The following is a 13,615-nucleotide window of genomic DNA, read 5'->3' as shown; positions in this document are numbered from 1 at the left end:
CTTCGCCATCCTGTGTGTTCTGCAGTTGTAACATCGGAGATGCTGGACAACACACACAAAGCAGTAGCACTGAGCTGTATCGGCATTGAAATCGTGTCGCCATCGTGACCCGTCGCTGTTGTCAGCTCGCTAATTATCGTTTCCAAATACTGATCGTGAGCGGTTACCCGCTTGTTAAAAGTACAACTGCGTGAAAAAGATCTCGTTAGCTCTCGCTGTACGTCGGAAAAGCCACCCCAGAGAGGGATTGTTGTCTCCCTTAAGCGTTGGGCCAATTAAATCAAAGTTGGTCTTTGAGATTCAGTACACAATTTCGGTCATTTTTATCTATGTCATTACGCCTTTCACAATAGCTTATTTCATTTGAACTTCGGCGATCTTTCCATCGTCACGATGTTTACGACAAATGCTGCATGAACACAGATTTACCGGTGACCCAGATGGCAAGATAAGATTGCAGTTTTATCATCGATGAAATTCATTCGGTGGAAAGGTTTTTTAAATAAAATTTAAGCCACGAAACTTGGGTTTTTTGAACGACACAATTTGCTTTCAATTTCAACCATTTAAAATTAAATGCTTTGAGATGTGCGGTCAATTCATGATGGAATACTAAAATTTATCAAACAGCAAGCCATTTTCTAACATCCCAAAATATCTAGCTCCAACTTTTGTACCACTATACCTACATCAAATTCGCTTTTGTTTTCGTTTCTTCGAACGGCTAAACCAAGTTTGATCGTCGACGTGCTGAAAAGGATAACGCCTTACCTGTAGATTTCGCAATTTTTTTGGTGATGTTGGTGCAGGTCCCGTCACGGTAACTCAGCGCAAGGTTACAGAAAATAAAGTCACAGGTGATTAGCCGGGCGAAAACACTCTGTGGAAACTGCATGATAATTGACTGTGCTCGTGAATGAAAAACGAACCATTATTTTCAGCGAAAAAAATCTTGAAATTTGGCATTTTTTAATTTTTTCAATGATATCGTACCATGTCTGGTCCTTTCCGGAAATCGCTGTCAGTAATCATCTTTCGTATTGTCATTAGAGACTGTCACAAAGCTGAATACTACAAGGCGGACTTTGCGACGTTGATCTACATGTCCTGTTAACAATTGGAAAGTGTGTCAGAGAAAGGAACACCTGCTCTAAAAAACCCTTGATTTGTTATCTTTGTCATCAAAATCTGGCGTGTCACTCTGAGGTTGAGCCAAGAAAAATGAAATGTCTTTAAGTAGGTCACGTGGAAAGCTCTCCTTTGCCGATTATCTTTGTAACTGCGACTCATCAATGTGAAGTACTCGAAATGTATTCAGTATTCCAATCACGGCTCACAAAATGCGTTCTGTGCATTACGTGACCTTGTGACCCGCCACTCTTCAGAGTACGGCAACATCTAGGTCGACCGCCAGGAACATGGGCATTTTTGTTGCCATAGATTATTGTGCCATTTTTTACAATACAACTTCATGTTATTGAAGTCAATGACTGGCACGTGCATCGACTTGAGATGACGTTGCCGACAAATTGAAAATTTCGATGTTCCCTACAAAAGTTATTTTACACAAATTGAGGCTGGCTATTAACGTCCCAACGAGAAATTTGAGTGCTTGATATGCAATATTCTACGTCGTCTCTCATTGACCGTAAAATGAGACCTTTTGACCCTTTTTTTGCTGGCCGACACAATCTGCGTTATGACACAAAGGATTGATGCCGGATCTCACGCAACATGGAGAAAAAAAACTGATGCCTAAAGAAGAATCAGAACATGTCATAACAAGATAGCATCAAATTTAACCTAATTAAGTTTATGAGCTATAGAATATTTTGACATGACTCAAAGTTATATCATCTTACGGAAGAATTGAAACGATTCTCCTGGTGCCCATAAGCGCCGCAGACACCCTGGTATGCTGTCCAATCCTGAATTATCTCCTTACCGCAAGAAATGAAAGCGTTGTATTATGTGAAAATTTAAAATATACGGATAAATTCGCAATATTTGGATCGAATCCAATAATACAAGAACAGATTTTGCGTGGTTAGCGTTTGCTTCTATTTCTTATATACATACTATGTAAGACTTTTTTCGGACACTTCAAATGTCTATGCAGAACTACCATTCCTCATTAGATAAACAGTGACAGGAATTAAAAATTGTAACGTTGATGTATTCTTAAATTGTCATTTTCTACTGCATGACATCGTTTACAGACTCTGAAATTGTAGGTTTTGATACAGTACAGTACAGAGCAGAGGTCTATACAGAATTTTACTATTAACTTTTCAGTCTGCTTATTAAATCGTTTGTGCCAATCTAGATCATTAAATCCGAAATTTGAGTGCTATTGTATTGGCACGTATCGGCCACCAGACGGTTTACCATTTCTAAATAATCTTAACAATGTCCAGCCACAGAGAAACCCAACAACGCGGTACTAATGTCAGTCCTTGAACGAGCCTAGATGTTGCTATGAATCTGTGAGCGAACTATTTAAGGCGCCTTCTTATATCTCTTAGATTGACAAGTTACGCTACAATAGATAATGTGGGTAATTACATATTCCGTGTGTATCAACCCGACTAACATGTATAAGTTATTGGCGAGCCATTCTTCACATAGTTTTCTACATGTCATCCAGTAAATTTTTAATAGTTTCTTACAATGTGACCTGAGTTTTTTATCCCAAATACAAAGGTCGTTTTATGGGGACAAAGTAGCTACCTGGGCATATTATCATGTCGAATTTGTACTTTTTTACGCGGTCATTTCTATTGTTCAAGGGCTTGAAACACGCTGAAAGAGATGGCGAACTTCAGTCCTGGCAGGGGACAGACAACATTTGAAAATCTTTGATTTCTGACATATACGAGAAATGTACACTACTGAGCTTACAGAATATATGCTAAAGAGCTGACAATATATGCTAATGAGCTGACAGAATATATGCTGCAGCGACTTTCACAAACCGAAAAACATAAGAAAAAAGTCCAAGTATGGTTACATTTGAGAGTAAGTACGTGACACATGTAAGTCAGCTGAGCTTAGTGGACGGTTAAACAGACAGATGATTTTCCATCTACTGATATCAAACAAAACAGCGACAAGGTAACAGTCGGTATCAATATATTCGACAAGTAAATGTGGACTTCGTTGTGACAAATACAACAATTTTAAAAGTGCTAGAAATAGCACCGGCAACTATTATAAGCCATCGGTTCATTCATTCATTCCCCCCTCTACTGTCTATGGTTCGTTCATTGTACAACATCGGTAGCACATGTACTTATATATATTTGTAATTGTTCCACTAAATTATTTGATAACATGACTTTATCTATGTATATTAAATATCTCAAAGTATTTCAAATACCATTTCAACTATCCCGTTTGTTCAACTTTAGACAGTCATGAGTCGCTCATTTGATATTCCGAATTGCAAGGCTTTCCAGTTCGACCTACTGCCTCCTGAAGCCCCAAAGTACAATCTGTTAGTGACTTAGAATGGTATCATGCATTTTCTAATGAGATCGACATTTTCCTTCGTTTTGGAAGAATTGCATGGATACCATACAGGAAACGATGATAGAATTCAATTTAATGATACATTCAAAATCCTAAGGAAAGTAGGTGTTTGATAAGACCATTTGCTCATTCCATCTAATTCTCAGTGCCACCCCAAAACAAAACTACTTATAATCTTCATTTAACAGGACGATTTTACTCTAAAAATCATGTCTGCACGTTCTATTAGAGACGGTGAACTTTCCTCCATTCAGGGCACGTGATATTGTCCAGTATTCGTCTGAGGTGCACCGTGATATGCACAATCTAAACGCAGAGTCGTTCAGATCGCCTGATCAGCGGTGATTTCACGATTATGGAATATAACTTACAGAAAATATGATAAGTTAGCGTTGGTCATTACGGTTACCATGGCGATATTTCTAATGTGTGACGCTGATACGCCATTTGACCGTTGCTCACGGTTATCATTCCACTCGAAGGTCTCATCTTTCTACCCGCTCTTATCAAAGGTGAAGTGATCCCTAGCATTAAACTTGTCTTCAAAAATTAGACTTAAATGGACAAAACCAACCTAGGAACTAATTTGCAAAATAAAAATATGATCACAGTACTGCCTAAACCTCCGTTTTGCTCTAGCTCTAAGGTATCTGCAAGCAAAAGTCAAAGTCGACTTTCTACAAACATAAAACCGTAACTAAGTACGTATACCAACCAACCAACCAACAAACAAGCTAATCTCTTGAAAGCAGGCAGGATCATAGCTCTTACAATGATACAGGGATGGTAGATACCAACTCTGCTAGTCTTCAGAGCATGTACATGCAATTTGATATGCAATTCTTACCACGGGAAAAATAGACATGAGAGATAACTCGGCAGGGGATCACTTAGGATCCAATTAAAGCGAGTTACACGACATTCTATTTGCACGATTGCAAGGTCATTCAGCTCCCGCCACAAGACGATAGGTGATAGAATACATTTTTTTATTTTCTTAAATGTTAATTTACGACCAGCGTTACCTTAGGCCCGTGAAAATTAATACAAGGGGCATAGGAACAATTTTTTGTTTATCATTTTATGTGTGTAGGAAGGGGTGGTATCGCATACTCTATTACTGCGATGTTATGATTGCATCTAGGTGGCCTAGTTATAAAATCGCCACGTCGTGATAAAATGGTGGTAATGTAAGAAAACGAGGCAATGACGAATGTGGGATGGGAGAGAGGTAATCGGGTCCATGTGGAAGTCTGATAAAGGCAAATGGAATACTCTGCGCTCTGAAAACATCTCGAAGAATGATGTAAAGGGACTGGTGAATGCCTTTCTAGCAATTCGCACTGTGTCGTTCACAACGCGTAGATTTGTGCCTTACTAAATTTATTCTGGCTCTCATCGAGTAGACTAGCTGTGTTCAGCTCTACGGCGGGCAATGTTTTTGAACTCCACGGGAATGCCGCGAATAGATCTTTACTTGGTCGAATGACAGTATCAAATTAACTAACCCATGGTATTTAACCTTGGTAATGGTGCCTTTGGCATTTTGATACATTACTTTTCATTATGGAGACATGAAGCCTAATACCGTGTATTCTAACATTATAACGGAAACGTATAAGAAATAGATACAGGAGAAGAAAAGCGTGATGCGTCCCTAGGGTAATGCCAAAGGCAGATTTTTGCTTCATGTGAAGGGTTTCTCTTTAAATAAATACATAATACGAATAGTCTGTCAGTCGTCACGTGGTGAAAAACATAACCTGGTTTGTCTGTCTCTATATAAGTCACGTGATGGCCATATGGTATTCCGATTGGTCGAAACTACTTTAATTGCATGCCTTTTCAAGGATTTTATCTTATACTCTCTCATTTGTCGTTGGAGGAAGATTCTGTGCAAACTGTAGGTTTACAGGAAGTTGCTTGTATAACGTTTTTCATCGTTGTTGTTGCTGTTGTTGTTTTTGTTGTTGTTGCTGTTGTTGTTTTTGTTGTTGTTGTTGTTGGTGTTGTTGTTGAACATACACGCATGGAAATTTCAGCTTTGGTGTTTTAACAGTGGGTAGACAAGACCGAGTAAAAATGAACGAAGGTAGTTTTATCACAACGCTACTAATTTTTACTTGTAAGATAATGCCAAGTCGATGTCGTAATCAGAAAATAAACCAACAAGATTAAAAGCTGTACATTTTCTTGTATAGTCGGTAGATGTTTGTGAAGGCTTTTCAAATTATTCTGTTGCGATTGCGTGACTGGGTAAAATTTCCACCGAGCTACTTATGGTTTGGTTTGTGTTTGCGAAACAACTCTACTTTCAAGATGATGATTATCCGGGGATAAAATAACCGTAGTACCCTCTTTTCAGCTTTTGCTTTTCTTTTGACGGGAGAAACTGGGAAGAACTGACCCAATATAACTGACTATGAAACACCACGTATATTAGAAACATTTTGGCTCATTTGTATATTATTTGCTTAATTTTGCTCCAGATTGTAAGGAATGTTCACATTGAGGACAGATCTAGATCAATGACACGCCTGTAATTATGGAGATTTGTAAAAGTTTTCTACAGTTTACTGTGGTTTTCTTATCCACAGGAGAGATAGCGTTCGAGAGAGCCCAGATTGATGTTGACGACACTGTTATTAAGTTTTGTCATATCTGTCCCAATGAAAATTAATAATGGCCACCAGGCGTTTCTTTTAAGGTGGCAAAACTTCAACCAATTTAATACAAAATTACAGCCCACTCCATGGCACGTTTCATTCACAATTAACCAGCTGTGTTGTCATGACAACGCGTGGGTGGAGATCTGCTTTTTATCTCTGGGCGAGAAATAACACCATTATCATTGCGTCTTCCTCCATTTTACTTAAAACGAAGTCTTTTCTATCACTTCAAGACAAACTAATATTTAGATGGCGGTAAAACTGAAATCATACCGACTGCCTACAGTAATGTGTAATCTTTTTGAAACATGCATAACTTTTACAAAAAGGTCTTTGCGTATTGAAGCATGACTCAAACAAAATAGCTATTCGTGCAGTAATTCTAGTCATTAAATTCTACTTTGCAGTTTTTCGGAAACTTAGATATGTCGCAGTGAATGCTGCAGGTGCCGTGTTAATTTCGAAAAGAAAGTATGCCATCTTTGTACTAGTTGTTCTGAGGCCGTGTTGTAATTGGAGTCTGTTTTGCCTCTGGACGTTTGTGTGTGGCAAAAGTGGGGCAGTTTCAATGACCGTAACTATACCAGGGAGTTTCTCTCGCCAAAGTCTCCGCGATACGAAGTTTGTGTGTGCTACTTTTTAAGTAAAGTGTCTAAAATAAAGTTGTTGTATATTTATTTAAGGGGGAGTGTATATGCAGATTGGAGAGACACGTGTGTGTTTGTGTTAGAGTTTCAATTCACTATGCAAATTTCAATCTGTGCTTCGATAGAATGTGATCGAAAATACAGTTGTCGGCTTCAAAGTTTATTTAAGGTAGTTCGCGTCTCGAAAGTGAAAACTTAAACTTTTGCTCAAACTTGCCTCAAGAAATCTTTCAACCATTCTCTTTCAAAATCACGAATAAAAATCGGGGGTCACCGTGCAAATTTTAGTACTAGAGAAACAAATAACCTAAGATTTACTGATATTTGAAATTCAAGATGGTCTCCATCCCTGTGTTATCTCTATGGAGAAAAATAAAATTTTCGAATTTCGAAAAAACTAAGCCGGTGAAAATTTTCTCACACCAAGACTTTTACAATGAACCCCGAGAGTCCGAATATCTGTCCCCGAGGCGCATTCTACCTTAAATTAAGAAATGAAACTTTTCGACTGTCGAATTCTCAAAGCATTTTCCGTTTAGACAGAAATTGTCCAATTTCAGAAGCCGGGATTGATATAATCATAATGCAAAAAGATTTTTATAAGTTCCACATTAAGACATATCCATTTCTTTCACAAACGTGGACAGCATATATATAGATTCCATCAGCGTTCGTTGTTTGCTCACGTGTTTACACACGTGAGCATATGTCGCAGCGATGTCTGTCTGTCTGTCTGCTGTCTGTCTGTCTGTGTGTCTGTGTGTCTGTGTCTGTCTGTCTGTCTGTCTGTCTGTCTGTCTGTCTGTCTGTCTGTTGGTCCGATATCTCAAAAACGGCTTATCAGATCAGAATCAAATCTGGTACATAGATTCAGTTAGCAAACGGCAAGAACTGATTAGTTTTTGGTGGGTCTGGCTTGCATACTTTTTGCTCATTTGCATAATTAATGATTTTAGAAAAAACGGATATTCATTAAAAACGACTACACACAATTTGATAAGATTTGCTACAAATGTTGATCACACCAAGATATATCAGTAGTGGGAACTATTAAGGGGTGACATGAAAGAGAGTTGCTAATTTGCATATTTAATGAACTTTCCTAATCAGGGATATATGTCTGATTTGACTCGATCAAAATCGACCAAACTTGGTATGTATTTTAAAGATACTATGATTTAACATTATTGAAAGTCATTAAGCGTTTTAACTGCAGCCAATTCCTAATTTACATATTTAATGAACTTTGCTAATTAGAGATATATATATTTAAATTGACTGGACCAAAGTTGATGAAACTTGCTACATGTATTGAAGCTACTATGATACAACATTTTTGAAAGTCATTAAACATTTTTACTTCAGCCAATTCCCAATTTGCATATTTAATAAACTTTCCAAATTAGGGATATATATCTGAATCAACTTGACTAAAGTTGACAAAACTTGCTACATATATTGCAGATACCATGACACAACATTGTGGAAAATCATTAAGCATAAGCCAATTCCTAATTTACATATTTAATGAACTTTGCTTATTAGGGATATACACTGGATTTACTTGATCAAAGTTGGCAAAACATGCTATGTACATTGATGATTATACCAGGTTGAAACAATATCAAAAGTCATTTCACATTTTCATGTCAGCTAATTTATAATTTACATATCTTTTGAGCTTTCACAGCTCGGCATATATGATTGAAGGACTTGGCCAACGGTAATTACACTTGCTATATAAAGTGGTGATACAGTGACAGCAGTAAAAGAACTTTGATATTTTTATTTCAGCTAATTACATATTTGTATACTTCATGACCTAATCGGCGGTGATTATTATTCATTACGTTGATCATAATATTTTCAATGAAGTTGCAAACATGTGGCAAAGGTTCAAATTTACACATATTAACTGCAATATATGATGAAACACGTGAGCATTTTTAGTTCATATCTGGTTTTAATAACTTAACATCAAACGTGCTCAGTATAAGACCACATTATGCCATTCGTGATGACAAGACGGATTCCTGCACTATGGGATCAGTAATATCCGTCATCAAAATGCATCCTGGCGGATTATACAATCATGCTAGTGGACATTGACAAATAAATACCAGATATGAAAAAAAATAATAGCTTAACTTCTTCTGTACAGTATTTAAAGAACCTTATATATATATATATATATATATATATATATATATATATATATATATATATATATATATATTCAACGATCACTTTAACCAGAGACATAGTTCTTTGTTTCTTTCAAAACCGACGGGATATTGGAATTCTTTCAACGAGCTCTTTCACGCTCTCTTTTTGTTGTGGAAAACCCCTCCAGGAAAGGATCTATTGGGTGACGTATTTACCCTTGTCATGCTAAGTTCATTTCAGACACAATTTGCTTGCGGAATCAGGTAGGCCTTATTAACGCTGAAGCACGCCATGCCACTGGTCAGTTAGACCAGAGTGAAGGGTGACCAGCTTTCAAAATAAGTAATTCAGATAGAGTCAGATTTGCAACGCGATAACTTTAATAACATACACTTTGTACCATTGCATCTCAAAATTCTACAGTCTGCGATTACATCAAAGATTTATTGCAAATGGCAACTCTCTTATGCCAGAAGGTATGTCCCTGCTTGGTCTGCTGTGTAAAGTGGATGTGAAAGACTATCTCAGAAAACATTTTGACAATGAACATCGCAAAAACTTCTCATATGACTATGCATGATCAAAGGCGATATTCCACAAGGAGTAAATATGACGATAAAAACTGCCAGTCGAGGTATACCGTTTTGTTGTTATCAGTTTTACATACCTCAACAAAGAGCTGTAATAAGTTCGTCGATGGTTATCGATGACGTATGTTATGCAGATTGCTTTAGCATCTACCCCGAACAAGAATAAGCACTTAATTATTTCATGTTTTGTAATGGGCCTGATTGTGAGAGTTTCCGCTTCAGTGTTCGCGATGAAACGGTTCTGACGAACGAGGAGTGACGTAATTCAATACTTGGTAGCCGCTTTGTGTAGGAAATTATCTATTTCCTTTGAAGGATGTGAGAAGAAAGGTATAGGCGTGTACAACTATTTCAAGGTATTGGGACAGGGATTCCACAGAGGACCAAATTGTCAGTTCACCGCTGCAAACCAGAGAGGAACCCGTCCCTGTGGATTGCTGACAGCTGAAAAGAATTTCAGAGCAACATTGCAAGTATCCTTATCATTTCATCAAGGAGTTGTCACCATTTTGTTTTATTTATGAGCCAGTTCCGTCGTGAATTGCGGTTTTTCTTGGTTCGAGCTGTCAGCGTGACTTGTTTTTGTTTTCTATCATATCGTACCGGAAGACAGTCCTGCTTTCCAGGCTGAGGTAAATTATTTCCCCATCAACTTTCATTTCAGCATTCAAGCCAAGGCCCTAAGTTTAACATCCACTATTATTTACCACAAACAATTGCTAAACAACATTAACCTCAGGCCCAGGAATGGGTGACGGAACACACGCAGTCCAGCACTCGTTTCAAAGCATTCACTGCGTCCCGACTTGAGTGCCTTTGGTTTGACTGCTTGCGACATTTGAGTGCATATCTGTCAAAACAGAAAATATGAGTGGCAATCAAAAAAGAGATCGAGTCTAAGTCACGACATTGTGGCATCCACGCCCGTGAAACTCTATCCATCTGAAAATCAAACAATTCGTAATTCGGTATTACATATCACAAAATCACATCTTTTCACACACACACATGAATTATTTATTCTCATGGGGTGGCCGACTTTCAGCGACCGCAAAACTATAAAAACTCACCCCAATGACATTAATTTGTGGGAATTATTACATGTATTCATACTTAGTTAATTGTTTTCGTGTGAAAGTAGGTTGAAGGGTTTCATTTTAGATTGATGCACGCATACTTGTGGCGTTTTTCGTTCCGGAATGTGTACGTTATTTCCTCGGTCTGACCGAGAAAAAAGTGTCGGCGAGGTTGGAGACTAATATTTTAGTAAACTGTTATTGATTCCCTAACGAAAAAGTGACACAAACGCAATTTATAGGAAGAATGGGCAAGTAGAATCGAGGCAAGATGCAATTAAGTTTCTGAAGAGGAAAACTTGTCTCGTCCTCCTTCAAACTCCCTCTTAATAACTTGTTTTTCGGCAATCATATTAGTTATGGACATCGTATGTATTACACATTATGTAAACCTGTCTTGCTGAAGGCATTTAGCTCACAAGATTGTTGCTTCAGAATCTCTATCCTACCCGAGACAACGCACTTCTTACATGAACTAAAAATAATCAGACGTACTCTGAACACCAGAATTCCAATATCTTGCTTAGCACAAAAGTGATTACGTCATTCACTCCTGTAGTCGATGTCCTTGGGAAATGTCTTATTGTACATCTTAAAGGAGCGGTCGAAGAAGGGATCATTATAGTAGGCAGTATTCGATGTCGTACCTCTCATTCGTGTACCAAACCTGCATGTCTGAACATAGAGCCTGCTGGAATCTGTAGTATGACCAAACTCTTGTGAAAGACATTTATTTTTTTTGATGTTTCGGAAAAACAAAACGAAACTTAGTTCGATAACAAGGTATGCCTGAAATGTCAACAAAACTAGGTACAGTATATCTATTTCAATTCGTACTTGTTTCGAATTTACCTGACGGAGTCAGTGACCTTTGGGAACACCGTACGGCACATTAGGCGAAAACAGTCGCTTTCCACACAACGACAGCGTGACATCAACAGGAGTGTCAGTAACGCAAGCTGTGACTGCCACGCAAACATGGCTGCACGTATACGACATACAGTACGATAACGTACAACGCCCACTCGTTCTCGGATGTAAGTTCAACACTCCAGGCAACACTGAGATCTACAAATCCCTAAACACTGCAAAGTAGAGGTTATTTTTGTTTAAAATGTACAAATCCGTCGAAATTTCTGTCTTTCTGTTTATTCTCCGTATGCGTGACTCATATTGTGAAAACTCCAAGTGAAGAACGGACTCGGACTTAATAAGTCTGAAGAGACCTTTATGGAAGAGGCATATGTCATTCACGAGAATACGTCGATCTTTTCACTCTCGACGTCAAGAGGGCGCGGCTAAGCTAATCCGCCGACAATTGCTGGCTTCATGTTTATTTTGTGCAGATTACCTGCTTTTAGTGATGTGTTACTAGAGCCATTCAAGCGATCAAAATATGTGTTCCTATTAAAAGGTTCCCTTTCATGACCAAGCACGATCCATTGCTGTAAGGTAAAATGCAACTAGACATTGAGCGGCGCATTCAAATACTGATGGTTTCGAAACGAAACACAATTTACCAGCTTTTCCCGCCATCAGTCCTTATTCAATAACCCGAAATCTTCAACATTTTGGCATTCCATTTTTGAAAAAAACAACATTCAATATTTATGTTAAGGAGTAAGTTTTTCTTGGCGAATATTTTGTTAAGAGATAGATAATTTTTTGTAATTTTATGAAGGGCAAAATATCGCTCAAAGCGATATATTTTTTTATGTTTCAGTTTTAATATATAATCCCCTTCTCTATAAAATCTAGTTCAAGTTATACTTGAGCATTTCGACGCCGTTTGCAAAATACTGAAGCATAAAAATCTCGACATTTTCGCTAAACGTAGTCTTTATCTTTCTAAATGTGAACAACACAACTAACAAAGTATTCATGTGTTTGAATAGGCGTCCTTCCTAAGGTGGGGCTTGGCGGTATGAATAGTAAGATTGTAATAATATAGCATAAACTGAAAACCGGTGTCCATTTGGAAAACAGCATTTTACGACAAAAACTAATAAACACACTATATTTAATTTAACAATGACATTCGTTTTATATATATCAGGCTGATCTGTTCGTGTAAGTTGATCCACGTCATTTCTCTTTTATTCTCTTCGACTTTCAGTTTGGAGGCTTTCATGGCTTTTCTATTGCAGGCAAGATAAAAACGTATTTAGGAATAAGCATTATGTTTTTCATAGAATAGTCTTTGAAATTTGCCGTCATCAGTGGTGTAACTTTCATGTGAATGTTACTGCGATTGCTGGCTAGTCGATATCTGATTGATGTATCTTACACCTTACGTTCCCCCATGAGGCTGTTATGTTTACCTTATTTGAGTCGTCAGTCTCTTGAATTGATCTCTTACGTTTTGGATCATAAAAAGCTATGTATATGTGGTTGTTTCGTGCGCACATCACAAGAATTTTTTTCCCTCCGAGATGGCGCCTCTACTGTATCTCATGCTAAGTCCTTATTGTACCCCGTCATGTTCCAGATTGTTCACGTTATGTGTCCCTGAATGCGAGCCCTGTACACCGTGATAGGATAAATAGACCATACACCGACATTGAAAATTAGCTACAGTGCCACACTGCTTCACCTTTTCCCGCCTTCGTTACAAGTCTTTCAAAGTCCATCTATCGTATGTATGGTTTCCGACCTCCTACGGAGGGCAGTGTTCACACGTTGTTTGCATAGTTTCAACACGTCACGTGCGACTTCAACCAGGCTAAAGTACGTTTAACTTCACCGAAGTCAACAAACCCACGCGTGTGACCAAAGTGCGGGAAATAATGTCCCACCAAAGTATGGTTTTGCATTGCTGGAGGTTCATAATGACGTCACAGACCAGTTACAATCTTTACAAGTTGCCCATACTTTGAAGGCCGCAAATTGTGCATTATTAAATTCAAGATCCCCTAAAATAACGTCAATGAGGATCA

At 38.0% G+C, this 13,615-nt stretch overlaps 1 protein-coding gene across 5 annotated transcripts in view; it reads left to right on the top strand.

The window, feature by feature from the left end:
* LOC139119891 (dopamine receptor 2-like) overlaps nucleotides 1-13,615 on the top strand; it is a 55,954-nt gene that overhangs the window by 29,927 nt on the left and 12,412 nt on the right. The window contains exon 1 of one of the 5 annotated variants that reach the window (XM_070683829.1): nucleotides 9,931-10,072. The exons of 3 other annotated variants lie outside the window; for them this stretch is intronic. The gene's annotated coding sequence lies outside the window, so the exon portion shown is untranslated. Of the gene's footprint in view, nucleotides 1-9,930; nucleotides 10,236-13,615 lie in introns of those variants that run through there. One more of the 5 variants, XM_070683828.1, reaches the window with a different exon arrangement.

This window comes from Ptychodera flava, chromosome 20 (genome assembly GCF_041260155.1).
Source record: "Ptychodera flava strain L36383 chromosome 20, AS_Pfla_20210202, whole genome shotgun sequence".
Lineage (NCBI taxonomy): Eukaryota > Metazoa > Hemichordata > Enteropneusta > Ptychoderidae > Ptychodera > Ptychodera flava.
Note: the sequence above shows the minus strand (reverse complement) of the source record. Positions and strands in the feature narration are given on the sequence as shown.